Source organism: Mesocricetus auratus, unplaced genomic scaffold (assembly GCF_017639785.1).
Source record: "Mesocricetus auratus isolate SY011 unplaced genomic scaffold, BCM_Maur_2.0 Super-Scaffold_4256, whole genome shotgun sequence".
Taxonomy (NCBI): Eukaryota; Metazoa; Chordata; class Mammalia; order Rodentia; family Cricetidae; genus Mesocricetus; species Mesocricetus auratus.
In genome coordinates this window covers 63,967,458-63,980,644 of record NW_024429182.1, presented here as the reverse complement: position 1 = coordinate 63,980,644, position 13,187 = coordinate 63,967,458, and the positions used below count along the sequence as shown (strand labels likewise).

General features: G+C 46.4%; 1 protein-coding gene across 1 annotated transcript in view; it reads left to right on the top strand.

Annotated features, from left to right (window-relative positions):
* The first annotated feature begins 9,370 nt into the window (after positions 1–9,370).
* The window catches only part of Ptpre (protein tyrosine phosphatase receptor type E), a 139,894-nt gene continuing 136,077 nt past the window's right edge, over positions 9,371–13,187 (top strand). The window contains exon 1 of the mRNA XM_040752549.1: positions 9,371–9,657. The gene's annotated coding sequence lies outside the window, so the exon portion shown is untranslated. The remainder of the gene's footprint in view (positions 9,658–13,187) is intronic.

Below are 13,187 nucleotides of genomic sequence, written 5' to 3'. Positions count from 1 at the left end.
CCTCAAGGCTCACCTCCAGAGACACATCTCCTCCAACAAGACCACACCTCCTAATCCTTCCTAAACAGTCCACCAACTGGGAACCAAACTTTCAAATACACGAGACTATGGGGGCTGTTTTCATCAAAGCACCATAATCTCTAACACCTGTCCTTATGGTCTAGCAGTTAACGGTCTATCAATAGCCATTTCTAGTCCTCCATGATACCTGTCCACTCATTTCTTGAGATTACAAACTGATTCACATCCTATTCTCTAATTTCACTTTTTATTGTGTTATTTGATTACAGAACATAGCATATGCACATCATAACCCATGCTTTTCTTAAATAACCCACTTACCTGTGGGAAGAGGGTTTTCCTCTCATAAGGGTAGAAAAGGAACTAGAGATGTACAAATCACTAGACTCAGCCACTTCACCTCTGTGAATGATGGATGGATGGATGGATAGATGGATGGGTGGGTGGATGGATGGATGGGTGGATGGATGGATGGATCAAGCACCACATTAGCCCCTTTTCCCCTACTGCCTGAGAACCTTAAATGGCTGATAAAGGGAAGCACAAGTAGGAAGACCTTTGCATCTGCCTGAAGAACTGAAATTGAGGTTATGGATTCTGGGGCATTTAGAGCATACTGAACAAGATTCTGGTTATGCACAAATGTGTCTCAGGAAGCCATTCTAAGTCCCTTACAGCTTCAGTTGAAGACTCTGCTGCACATTAACAGAGTGAGATTCTCTCAGGCCAGTTGTGAAACATCATGTGAAACATGGCTGTGAGCATCATGTGAAGTTCCAGAGGTTGGATGGTGCGGTCACTCTTCAAAGTTCCAGTCAACCAGGGTATAAAACTCTTGGGGCATGTGATGGTGGATGTCCTTCTGTATATATGTTTCTCTTATTGGTTGATAAATAAAACAGTTATTGTCCATTAGTCAAGCAGGAAGTATAGACAGGGCTAAGACACAAGGAGAATTCTGGGGAGAGGATGCAGAAAGGGGTCTCAAGAGAGATACCATGTAGCTTCTGGGAAGATAAGAATCCAGGCATTCTCTAGTAAGAAAACCATGTAGAAATACATAGATTAATAGTTATGGATTAATAATTAAGAGAGAGCTAGCCAGTAAGAAGCCTAAGCCATCAGCCAAACAGTTTATAATTAATTTGGGCATCAGGACCAGGCAGGAAAGAAACTCCATCTACAGGTATGCCTCAGTCATTCAGGCCAGGAAGCAGAACAGACTATTCCTTAAGTCTGAGCTGTCTTATCCCTGGAGGAAGGGTTTCTACAGACATATCCTAAAAAAGCTAAAAGTCATCTAGAACATTCAGGAGCATTGCCTTCAGGCAACAAGAAACTACAAACAATACAGTAAAATGAAAACAAGGCAGAAAAATAACAAGGAATTCTTAATTCTCCCCATCAGTAGAAACACATTCAAAGATAATATAAATGTTTAAAGCAGGAGACAAGAATCAGAAATGCTATGTTTAAAATGTTAATGGATTTAAAGAAAAAGATGACATAATAGACAAAGGTGTCTGTCTGCTTCAGTTGTCAACTGGGTATACCGGGGAAGAGGCAACCTCAGTTCAGGAATTGCCTCCATTGGATTAACTAGTGAATACATCTGTGGGGCATATTTAAATTGCTAGTTGGTACAGGAGAGTCCAGCCCACTGGGGGTGGTGCCATCCCTAAACAAGTGGGTCAGCACTGTGTTAGAAAGGTATCCGAGCAAGTCAGAGAAAGCAAGGCAGTAGACAGAGTTCCTCCATGGTTTCTGTCTCAGTTCCTGTCCTGAGTTTCTGCTTTACTTCCCACAATTACGGACCATAACTTGTCAGATGAAATAAGCCCTTTCCTCCCCCTTTAGTCTCAGCGTTTATCACAGGCACAGAAAAACAAACCAGAACAACAGGAAACATCTTCAGAGCAATAAAAAATATTTTTAAGCAATCAAATGAAAATACTATGATCTAAAAGTATAACATCTGAAAAGAGAAGCTTACTGAATAGATTTAACAGAAGACAAATTACCACAGGAGAAAGACAGTGAGTGGACACATGTCACATAAGGAGTAGGTCTGGGGGAGAGGGGAGGTGGGGGGAGAGGGACTGAAAGGAGAGGAGGGAGGAGAAAATGTGATCAGGATGTAATATATGAGAGAAGAATAAATAAAAAAATAAAGAACTACTTAAACCCATTGGCTTAGTGACCTAAGAGATAGCATTAGGAAATATCACGTACATATCTCCAGCGTTTGAGAAGGGGAAGGGGAAACAGTTTTTAAAAAGTAAAGGCTGAAAAATCTGCAACTTTGATTACAAAGTTTAGACGATTTTCCTGTTTTTATTCCACATATATGCATGTTTTGCCCGCATGTACATTTGCATATCACAGGAATGCTTAGTGCCTGTGGAGGCCAGAAGAAAGGTGGGGGTTAGATCCCCCTCGGAAATAGAGTTCTGTATAATTGTGAGCTGCTGTATGAGTGCTGGGAACTGAACCGGGGTCCTCTGCAAGAGCAGAAAATGCTCCTAACCATTGAGCTATCTCTCCAGTGCAACTCTGATTTAAAGAAAAAATTATATTTTACTTTCAATCAATAAGATAGAAAGTTACAGTGAGACATTCTAAATCACATTTATACAAGTAGTGATAAAGACAAAAGTCAGAAAACTAAACTAGAGGAAAAAATGCACATTACCTAACCATGGATAGGCAGTAAAGGGCAAATCTCAAAAAGATTTTGCTGTGTGAAAGAAACTAGAAATAACACAGTGTTTAGAAAGAGCCATCTGCCTATATATAACATACTATCTAATCACATTCCTATAAAGAGAGAGAGCAGGCAACACTATCCATGGTAACAGACACCAGAATAATGGTTGTTCTTGTGGGATGCATCACTTTCTGAAATGGGACAAGAGCAGGTGTTTTAGGGTACCAGTGTGCGTGTGTGTGTAGGTGTGTGGGAGGGGTTGACTCTCAGGAGCCATCCGACTTGTTTTATTGAGACAAAGTGTCTCATTAGTTCCCAAGTTTCACTGCTTTGACTAGACTAGCAAGTCAGAGAACCCTAGGGATCCATTCATTTCCATCCCCTCAGTAATGGGATCATAAATAGCTTTGCATACTATCCCTGCCTTTTTACCTGGGTGGTGAGTCAACTCAGGACCTCATGCTTGTGGAACAGGCACTTTCCTGGCTGACCTATCTCCCTTTGCCAGAAATGTGAGTACCTTGGCAGGGGCATGTGTGTTACTCTATGTACCTGCCTCTACTCACTTCACTGTGTCCTTAGGATCTGCACATTATATGTACATAGAAACTCAAGAAAGAAGAATTAAAATATTGTGAGGACCCAGAATAGTGTGTTACTTTCTGTTTGTTCAGGTTCATTTTTTTGTAGTTGTTGTTTTTGTTTTTTGGGCAAGTAGCGATGCTTCCTGCAAAGAGTCACTCCTTTTGATTTCAGTGGGCCAGAACTGTCAGTGTTTGGGCCTATCTCATTAGAAGAGGGGTAGAAGGAATAATACTAAGATAATAGAAATTGAAACTTCTAGTGTCTTCTAGATGTCATAAGAGCCAAGCCTCTGTATGTGGACATGTTCTGAATGAAACCACAAACAATGGATGCTCCCTCTTTTTTTTTTCTCATTATGCCCTGTGGCCAATCACTAAACTCCATTTTTTTCTCCTAAAGTTAAGTAGTTTTATGTTAATCTTTATTTATGTGTTTAAAAGCAAATTCTATTTGATTTTTTAAAACATAAATTTGGCCCCTTTTTTGCTTATCCTCCATGGGAGTATTTCTGACCACAACATTAGATTTCAGATGGACACCTTCAAGCTGGATAAGCACTCAAGACACTACGGAGAGGGGTTGGAGATGTGATCAGTTGGTAGAGTGCTTGTGCAGCATGCCAAGCTCTGGGTTTGATCCCTATTGACACTGCTTAAAGGCAGACATTGTGGCACATGCCCCTATAATCTACCAGGATCAGGAGTTCACGACCATCCTTGGCTACATATTAAGACTGAAGTCAGCCTGGGCTACGGGAGACCCTGTGTCAAAAAATGTTGCTGCAGGGCTGGAGAAATGGTTCAGTGCTTAAGAGTGCTTGCTACTATTGCAGAAGACTTGAGCTCTGTTCTAAACACCCACAAGGGGCAGATCACAACTGCCTATAATTCTAGCTTCAAAAGACCCAACATACTCTTCTAGAATCCACAGAAACCTACAATCAAGTACACATAACTCACACATAGACACACATATACACACAATTTCTTTAAATTATAAAAATAAAAATTTAAAGTTACTGTGGTAACTTGAATAGGTATGGAACCATGGACCCATGTGTTTGAATGCTTGGCCTGTAAGGAGTGGCACTATTAGAGGTGTGGCCTTGTTGGAGTGGGTATGGCCTTGTTAGAGGAAGTGTGTCACTGTGGGAGTGGGCTTTGAAGTCTCATATATGCTCAAGTCACACCCAATGTCTCAGATTACTTCCTGTTGTTTGTGGGTCAAGATGTAAAAGCCTGCAATTCCTTCTCCAGCACCACGTCTGCCTGCATGCTGCCTTGCTTCCTGCCATGATGATAATGGACTAACCATCTGAACTATAAGCAAGCCACCCAACTAAATGTTTTCCTTTAGAAGAATTGATGAGGTCATGGTGTCTGTTTACAGCAACAGGAACCCTAAGACAGAAGTTAGTATCAGGGACTGGGGTATTGGTGTGATAGGCCTGACCATGTTTTTGTTAGAAGGAATATGGTCCTTGGAACAATGGATTAGAAAAGCAGTTAAATTCTATAAGTGCTGCTTAATGGGCCATACTAGTAGGACATTGGAAGATAGTGGTGCTGAGCGCGATTTGATGAACTGTGGGGGCCTGGATCAAGATATTTCAGAGGGGAAGAATTTTGGTATGTTGCCTAGAGATTTTTTTCTTGTGATATTTTGGTGGAAAATTGGCTACTTTTTACCCTTGTCTGAAGAGTCTGCCTAAGGCAAAAGTGAAGAGATTTGGATTAATTCCATTGGCAGAAGATATCTCAAAACAGCCTATTATAGACCATTTTATGTGTTTATTAGTGTTAATGCTAGTGAAGAGATTTATAATGAAAAGGAGCAAGCTGAAAAAGGAAAAATACAAAATGTGCAATTTGAGGAGAAAAGGGGCACTAGGAGGTGGAATGGAACTGAATCCTGTGTTAAAGGAGATAAACAAATTAAGAAATGTAATGAAGGTATTGGTGCCTTCAAGGCAAGATCCAATCCAGATAAGTTTCCAACTTGTAAAAAGAAATTAAAGAAAACCTTACAGTTCAGTGTGGTAGCACACAACTTTAATCCCAACATTCAGAAGACAGAAGCTGGCAGAGCTCTGAATTTGAGGCCAGCTTGGTCTACAGAGCAAGTTCCAAAACAGCCAAGTGTAGGCAGTGAAGGAAATCATGAAAAAAGAAATCTGGTGAAGATGTTATTGAACAAAGGGGCCATGTTCCAGCCCCAACAAGCAGCAGAACTTGTCAGCTTCAATCATGTGGCTCCAGCTTTAGAATCAAAGAAAAAAGAAAGGGGTTACAGAATCATCCTCCATGACTAAGGAAAGCTGGGAAGGCCAGGCATATGTCAGGGGTGTCCCCAAATGGAAGCCCAGAGGCCATTGCATGAAGCTGTAAAGATGAAGGCTGGATTGCCTTGGAGACAACAAGATGTCAGAGATTCCAGAGCCATGAGATACCTGCCAAGGAGAGCTGCTAGCAGGGAGTGGAACCAGCCCAAGAGAAAGAAGCATGTTACAGTCAATGAAGATGAAAGGAGTTGGAGATCTGAAGAGTACTTTGACATCAGATATGGAGATGCAGAGTTTGGAGTTTGCCCAGCTGGGTTTTGGTCTTGCTTTGGTCCAATATTCATTTACTATCCCCCCTTTCCTCTGTTTTAGAATAGTAATATATATCCTGTGCCATTATATGTTGGGAGTATGTGATCTGCTTTTTTTGTTTTCATTTTATAGGAGATTACAGTTAAGAGATCACATAAATCTCAGAAGAGACTTTGAACTTTGGATTTGTGAACACTGTTGAGACTGTGATAGACTATGGGGACTTTTGAAGTTTGACTAAATGAATTTTGCATTATGTTATGGTTGCAAGCCTATGGGAACCAGGAAAGTGGAATGTGGTGGTTTGGGGAGGTATGGTGACCATGAATTCACGTGTTTGGATTCTGGGCCTATAGAGAATGGCACTATTATGACTGTGGTCTTGTTGGAGTAGGTGTGGCCTGGTTGGAGGAAGTGCATCACCATGAGGATGAGCTTTGAGGCCTTATGTGCTCAAGCTATGCCCAGTGTGATAGACAGTTTACTTCCTGTTGCCTGTGGATCAAGATGTAGAATTTTCCATTCCTCTTCCAGCACCATGTCTGTCTGCATGCCACCATGTTTCTTGCCATGACCATAATGGACTAAACCTCTAAAACTATAAGATAGCCCCAATTAAATGTTTTCTTTGATAAGAGTTGCCATGTCATGGTATCTCTTCATAGCAATAGAAACCCTAACTAAGACAGTTACTGAAGAGAAACCCAGGAGTCAAGTCCTTGAGTGCAATGAAGACAGAACACGTGATCTGGTAATGATACAGTGCTGGGAATCCTGCCTGGATGGTATTACGTTCCAAGGAAAAAATGGCACAGCCAGATATGGAGGAGAACTCAGGAGGCAGAAGGGTACATGAAAGGCCTCAGAGGGGTTCAGTAAGGCAGAGGTGTCTATGGATAGAGAAGGACTATGGCTCAGGTACTAAAAGACAGGAGTGATGGGGCATTTGGGATGGCATGAGGCAGGAAGGTCCTTGTAGTCTAGGATGAGAGGAAGGAATTAGATGATTCTAATAGGAGCCCAAATGAGGAACAAAGATAATGAGGGATGACATGTGTCTGAATGGCAGGATGTCTGTAGACTTCAGAGGATGCTAAGGGACACCACTTATTCCTAGAATAACATTTGGAGTCCAACAGGGCAGATATTACTGGGAGAGAAGAGCCATCTGCCTCCTCATCATGTTCTCAAGGCTGTCACGTTCCAACAGCAGATGTCTGACTAAGGCAATCCATTCCCCTCTTGGTGGCTAGCAGTCTCTGCCTCCCCACCCTGCTGTGTTAACAAGCTTATCAGGGCTTTGAAACCATCATCAGCTTTAACATTAGCTTGGCTCTGCAGCTCTAATGGCAATAAAATCCAGAGCTTGGTGATGTCATTGGGCCACTTGACCACACCCAACCTGGGCTGTTCTGTGAGGGCATACTCAGGAATGAGTTACCCTTTGGGCTCTGGGCAGATAACAAGGCTGCCTGCTGATGCCTGCTGGGTCCTGTCCTCCTTTGCTCTGCCAGCCCACTTGTTCACTGCATGCTCCGGCTGCTAGGTGTGTCTCATGCTGCAGCAGTAAGGATACAGACAGGCACAGCCTGGGCTGATGGCACTTCCAGTCTTAGGGCAAAGGAAGAAATGACAGACACCAAAAGAGGTGGGGGTGGTGGCTCATGCCTTTAATCCCAGCACTTGGGAGGCAGAGGCACGAGGATCTCTGTGAGTTTGAGGCCAGCCTGGTCTACATAGTAAGTTCCAGGTCAGCAGGAGCTACATAGTAAGACCCTGCCTCAAAACAAAACAAAACAAAACAAAGAACCCAAACAAACAAACCCCAATTCAGTAAGTGATGTCAGTGATGAGGGCTGTGGGAGAGAAGAGGGGTGTGAGGCTGTTGGGAAGGCAACTGGTAGGAAGGTAGCAAGATGGGGGGAGGGGGCAGGCAGGAAGGGGCTTTTCTTGAGTTCTGAGAAAGAGGAGCTATGGCTGGCTGCCTTAGATGAATGTGCAGGAGCTTAGGTGGGCAACCTGAGCATAGCCTCGCTTAATCAGGATTTTTCTCAAGGTGGGGGTTTTTAAGCAAGGGGTCTGAAATCAGAGGGGCAATGCTGTCATAGCCAAGCAGGCAGAGACGGGGAGAGAATGGACTGCATTCAAGATGCATAGAGATGCTAAGCAGGAGTTAGACTTGGAGATGGGTGAGAGGCAGAGTAAAGGTCCAGAAACCAAGAGCAAGAGCTGGGACTGAGCTGGCAGAAGATGCTGGAAGAAGTGAGCTTGCTGGAAGGCTACATGCCTCTGAGTGGTGTGCACACGGATGGCGTCACAGCTCTGGAGAAGCCCCCAGGAGCAGGAGTGAGTGAGGCAGGAAAGGAAGAAAACCCTTAGGTCCTCAGAGACAGGTGTGTGGGGAAGGGAAAGAAGAGTGAGCTTGGTTCTGGCACCATGGGAAGAGAAGAGCATTCTTAGCATTCTGGAAGGTTCCATAGATCTTCAGACTTCCAGTCTACAGCTCTGTTCCAAACAGACCCCAGGTGACTTAGGCCATTGACTGCCGGCTCTTTGAAACTGTCATCTTCTAAGCCAGCTTGGCTCTGCAACTCTAACAGTAATAAAATGCCTGGTGAGGTAATTCCCTTCCACACCTCTTTCCTGCCATCCATCCAAAGTCAAGAGTAAAGAGAATAAACACAACCTTGCTTGTCTACTGCTATCTAGCCTGCTCTCCAATACTGTTCAGGAATCCCCCAACCCCTACCCCAAGGAGTGGTGCTGTCCACAAAAGGCTGAGGGTTCCTTTATCAATTAGCAATCAGAACAGCCCCCCCAAGACATGGCAGCCCCTCAATCTGATCTAGATCATTCCCTCTTGAGACTCAACTCTGGGTTGTATCAAGCTGGCGGTTCCCTTTATAGAAGAGAAATAACTGTGAACTAAGTCTCTAGAGCTGCAGATCAGGTCCCTGTACTGTGCTCTGCTCCGTTGTGTTCGATTTTGCCACATTTCTTACTAATTGTACACCCTCCAGCACCCACCATGGGGCGCCCGCACACTCTTTTCTGGGAGGGAGTGTTTGGGACATTTCCCAGTTCTGCCAACTTCTCTGAAGCAGGCCTGTTACCAGATGCCCCAAGCCAGCTTTACCAGAAACAGAGATGCAAAATACACAACCAGGCTACTTCCTGGTGTCCAGGACCAAGGCTAAACATAAACAGGAAGGGACCCTAAACTTTCTTTCCGGCTGGTCTGCGAGTCATCACCCCTTGGCACCCTACACAGTACCCTGTGTCCGGGCAGAAGGCCAGGACAGTGGCTCCCTAGAGAGGGCACGCGCCTGCGTCCTCGGAGTGTTAGAGGCCACAGCCCCAGGAGGGCGGGCGCCCCCGGTGCGCTCCCAGAGCCAGGCACCAGGCGTCGCCGTCGCCCCTCACAGCGCCAGGGCCCCGCCCCCGCCGTGGAGCAGGAGCCGGAGCCGAAGCCGGAGATCTAGCCCAGCGCTGGAGGCGGTCGGACTCGGCCAGACAGATTTCCTGCTCTTCTGGGAGACTGAGGGCTGCGGGGCTGCGGGTTGTGGGTTGCGGGCTGCGGGAGAACTCGCCGGCGGCGCGAGGACCTCGCTGTCCCCACGCATCCCCACGACCCTCCCTCGCGCCGGGAGGGACAGCGGGCGCCCCGGAGAGGAGCGCGGCGGGCGGGCGCCCGGGAGATGCGGAGTCGCCGCGGCGGCGCGATCGGCGCGACAGCACCGGTCCCTGGGAGGTGAGTGGCGCGGTGTGGGCGGATGGCAGTGAGTTCCGAGGTGGCCGTGCATCCCGTGCACCTTGAGCAGACAGGGACAGTCTGGGCCACTGCCGCGGGAGGGACGGGTCGTGCTGCGTCCGAGTCTGGTCCTTGCCACCGTCCTAGTGCGCCGGGTGCCTGCGACTGGAGACCGTGCGACCCCAGCCACCTGCCCTATAGGCGCAATCTCAACTTGGCTACCACCTAGGCGGCTCTTCTTGGTGAACAGTTACGCGGAGGGCGTGTGTCTGCGGGTGGCGACCGTGGGAGGGTGACAGTGACCCGGCGACGTGTGAACGCAGTGGAAGCAAGGGGTGGGGGATGCCAACCGGTGTGTTGGGAGCTGAGCACCCAGGGCTTGAGACTAAAGCATTTCCAGAAAGTGGCTCGAGTTGTGTGCGCTAACTACCGGCGCAGCGGGGGCGCTGCGGGGATGCTGGTGGCCAGTCTGGGGGCCCAGTGCCTTCCCAGACAGGCGTCAGTTGGGGATCCAGAGTCGCGGTGGGGAAACCTGGCAGATATCCCAGATCTGACTTTGGGAATTGGAGTCCGTGGGGTGACCTGAGGAGATCCTGGAGCCAAAGGCCAGCGGTACCCATCTTGGTGCTTCCCAGGACCATCTGGGGAAGGCTGGGAGACCCACAGGGAGATGATGTAAAGCCAAATCCAAGGACTAAGGACCGGACCTGACCTAAATTCCTTCCAGGCATGAAGTATCTTTCTAGAGAGGTTAGAAAATGATGCCTGCAGAATCATGCTATTGGTTCATATTGAGTTATGATGACTCTGTAAGTGTTGGAACATCAGAAACTAAAGCAAAGAAATGGGTGGCCTTGACTGTGTCAGAGAGTTTGAAGGAAGATCAGCAAATGACGCTCATGTGTTCTAGAAATTACCATGTCTTTATTCAGTCAGTAACGTCCTTGCACATAAGAGACTTGTGACCCAGACATCTTTCCAATGATGTTTATTTATTTATTTGTTTGTTTGTTTATTTATTTTCCTGCAACTTAAAATTTTGTGCTTAAAGTAGAGTTGGGGGATACTGGAGGGTAGTAGTGTCTTTCCAAAACTGAGGCATTAAACCAAAGGGGTCATGAAACACTGGGTTGCTGGTAATTGCCAAGGCCCCCCAGCTTTTAGGACATGGACAAAGTGGACAGAACTCTTTTTAGAGATGGAGGCTGGGGTTTCCCAGTGCAAGTTCAAGAGCCTAGGAAACAAAAGGCCAGGTGTTGGTTTGCCTAAAGTAGGGTCCACACTGTCAGGGAAAGTGACCTGAAGCTAGGCCCTGGCCTCTTGAATGCCTCCTTGGGGGTCAGGTCCTTGTTTCTTGGGATTAATGCTGTTTGTGACTCATCATCACCCGTCCACACAACCCAACAGTTCCCTGGTTTGGAAGCTGGTAGCAGCTGTTTGTCTCCGGGAAAGGCGAGTCAGCGGTGAAGGTCGGTGAGGGAGGCGCTGTCCTTGGATGCTTCCTGGGGCCCCTGTGGGGTCACAAGATGAGAACCCAGCAGGTCATTGGTTCCCAGGCTCGAAACTCGTTTGTTCCTGGTTTGGAGGCACACTTGGCCCAGCTTCGCTCCCTATCTACCTGTGAGGAGACCTGGAGGAAAACTTGAAACTGTCCTGGGAGTGCTCTCCTCAGCCCCAGGCATTCCTGCCTGTAGCTCTATTAGCCCTAAGAAGTTCAGGGAGGTATGGGAAGGGTCAAAGTGTGCTTCTGCACCAGACTGTGCCTCCCCATCCTCATGGCTCCACCACAGAAACCATCCCCCTGCTGGTCAGAGGCAAATTTGTAGGCTGAGGCACCTACCCCAGTACACCTGATACTTTCTCTTGAGGCATCATGTCCCATGTCAAAGGTGTGCCTTTGTGTCCCCTGTAACTTCCCCAGTGTTTGATTCATCCTTCTGAACATACTAGCTTCCTTTCGTCTTCAGAAAGGAGTGCTGGACTGGGGCTCATGTTAGGACGGGGTGCTGGTGCTGTGAGTTCAGTGTCTGCCAGCAGTCTCTTGCTGGCAGCTGTTGGGTAGAGACACAGGTAATGAGGTGAGGCTCTCTGGAGCATGTATGAGCATGTGAGTGGGCATCTGTGGTTTACATGGATGTCTGCTGCAATGTATGTTGTTGTACCTTGGATCATAGAGAGAAGAGAACAGCATTTGTGGGAGCTTCAGGGCCAGCTCTTAATTAAGGGGATTCTGAACTGAAGAGGCCCTACAGGGCCTCCCAAGAAAGCAGGTTTGGGAGTAGTAAGGGAACAAGAACCACATGCACTCTCTTCCCCCACTGGTACATTTTCTCATTTATGATGTGTGAGTCACGCTTGGGGAGACTGTGCTCCTAAACAGAAGTAAAAGTCGGGCCACTTTAACACCTGAGTGTCACTTGAGAAAGTCCTGTGCAATGTAGGTCATCTTTGTCATGCTGTTTCCAAGCATGTGGAGCAGTGGCCTCGTCTCCCCTGAAGGCCCCCTAGTTTCTGGACCACAAAACATGGAGCCTGTTCAGCCTCCAGCTCAGTTTGCTCAAGAGCCTTAGCCTCCCCCAAATCTCTTTAGACCCTCTCCCGACAGTAATCCCTCTTCTTGGTTCCATGGAAGGACATTTGGCCCTATTCGAAATTACTTGTTAGAGTCTGTTTTAGGTTCTCATTGATTCATTTCTACCTTCTCCATCAGGCTGTCAATAAGGGGTGTGTCTCTGAAACTATGGACTTTGGGCTTAGACTTGGTTTCAAATTCTGCCTTTGGTTAAATGACTCAAGTTCAGACCATGCTGCTCCATCCTCAGGAGTGGACTTCCCATCTTTACTTTGCATGGCTGCAGAGCACATGCAATATAAATTAGAAAGCATGTGGTCAGCACCCAGGAAACTAGATAGTTTTTTTCTAAAATACCTAATGCTATATACATCATACGTGTTAAAGACCAGTGTGGGACCAGGGAGACAGCTCAGTTGGGAAAGTGTTTGCCTTACAAACAAGAGGACCTGAGTTCGAGCCCCAGAACATACATAAAATGGGCCAGGCCCATGTGGTACTGCACACTTGGGGAAACAGAGACAGATAAATCTCTGGGGGCTTGATGGTCAGGTAGCCTAACCTATTTGGTGAACTTCAGGCTAACGAGAGACCCTGTTTCAAAAAAGGAAGATGGTATTTGAGAAATGACACTTAAGGTTGTCCTCTTGCCTTCACATGCATACATACATGTGCACTACCCCAATAATACTACCCCTATGCACAGAGTGAGGTTTGAAGGAACAAAATCCATATTAGTAGATATAGTCTTTCTTTGTGTGCTACCTGGAAGACTAGTTCAAATCAGTATGATATGACATACCATGCAACTTTAATTTTTGCACAATGAGTTGAATGATTATGTCAAGTTTGCAAGAGCTAAGTTACCTGTGCACCAGAAGGAAATCTATTCTTCATTGTGCACCAATGACTCTGATATTAGTGATCCGTGAGGCAAAAATACAACTTGCTATGATCA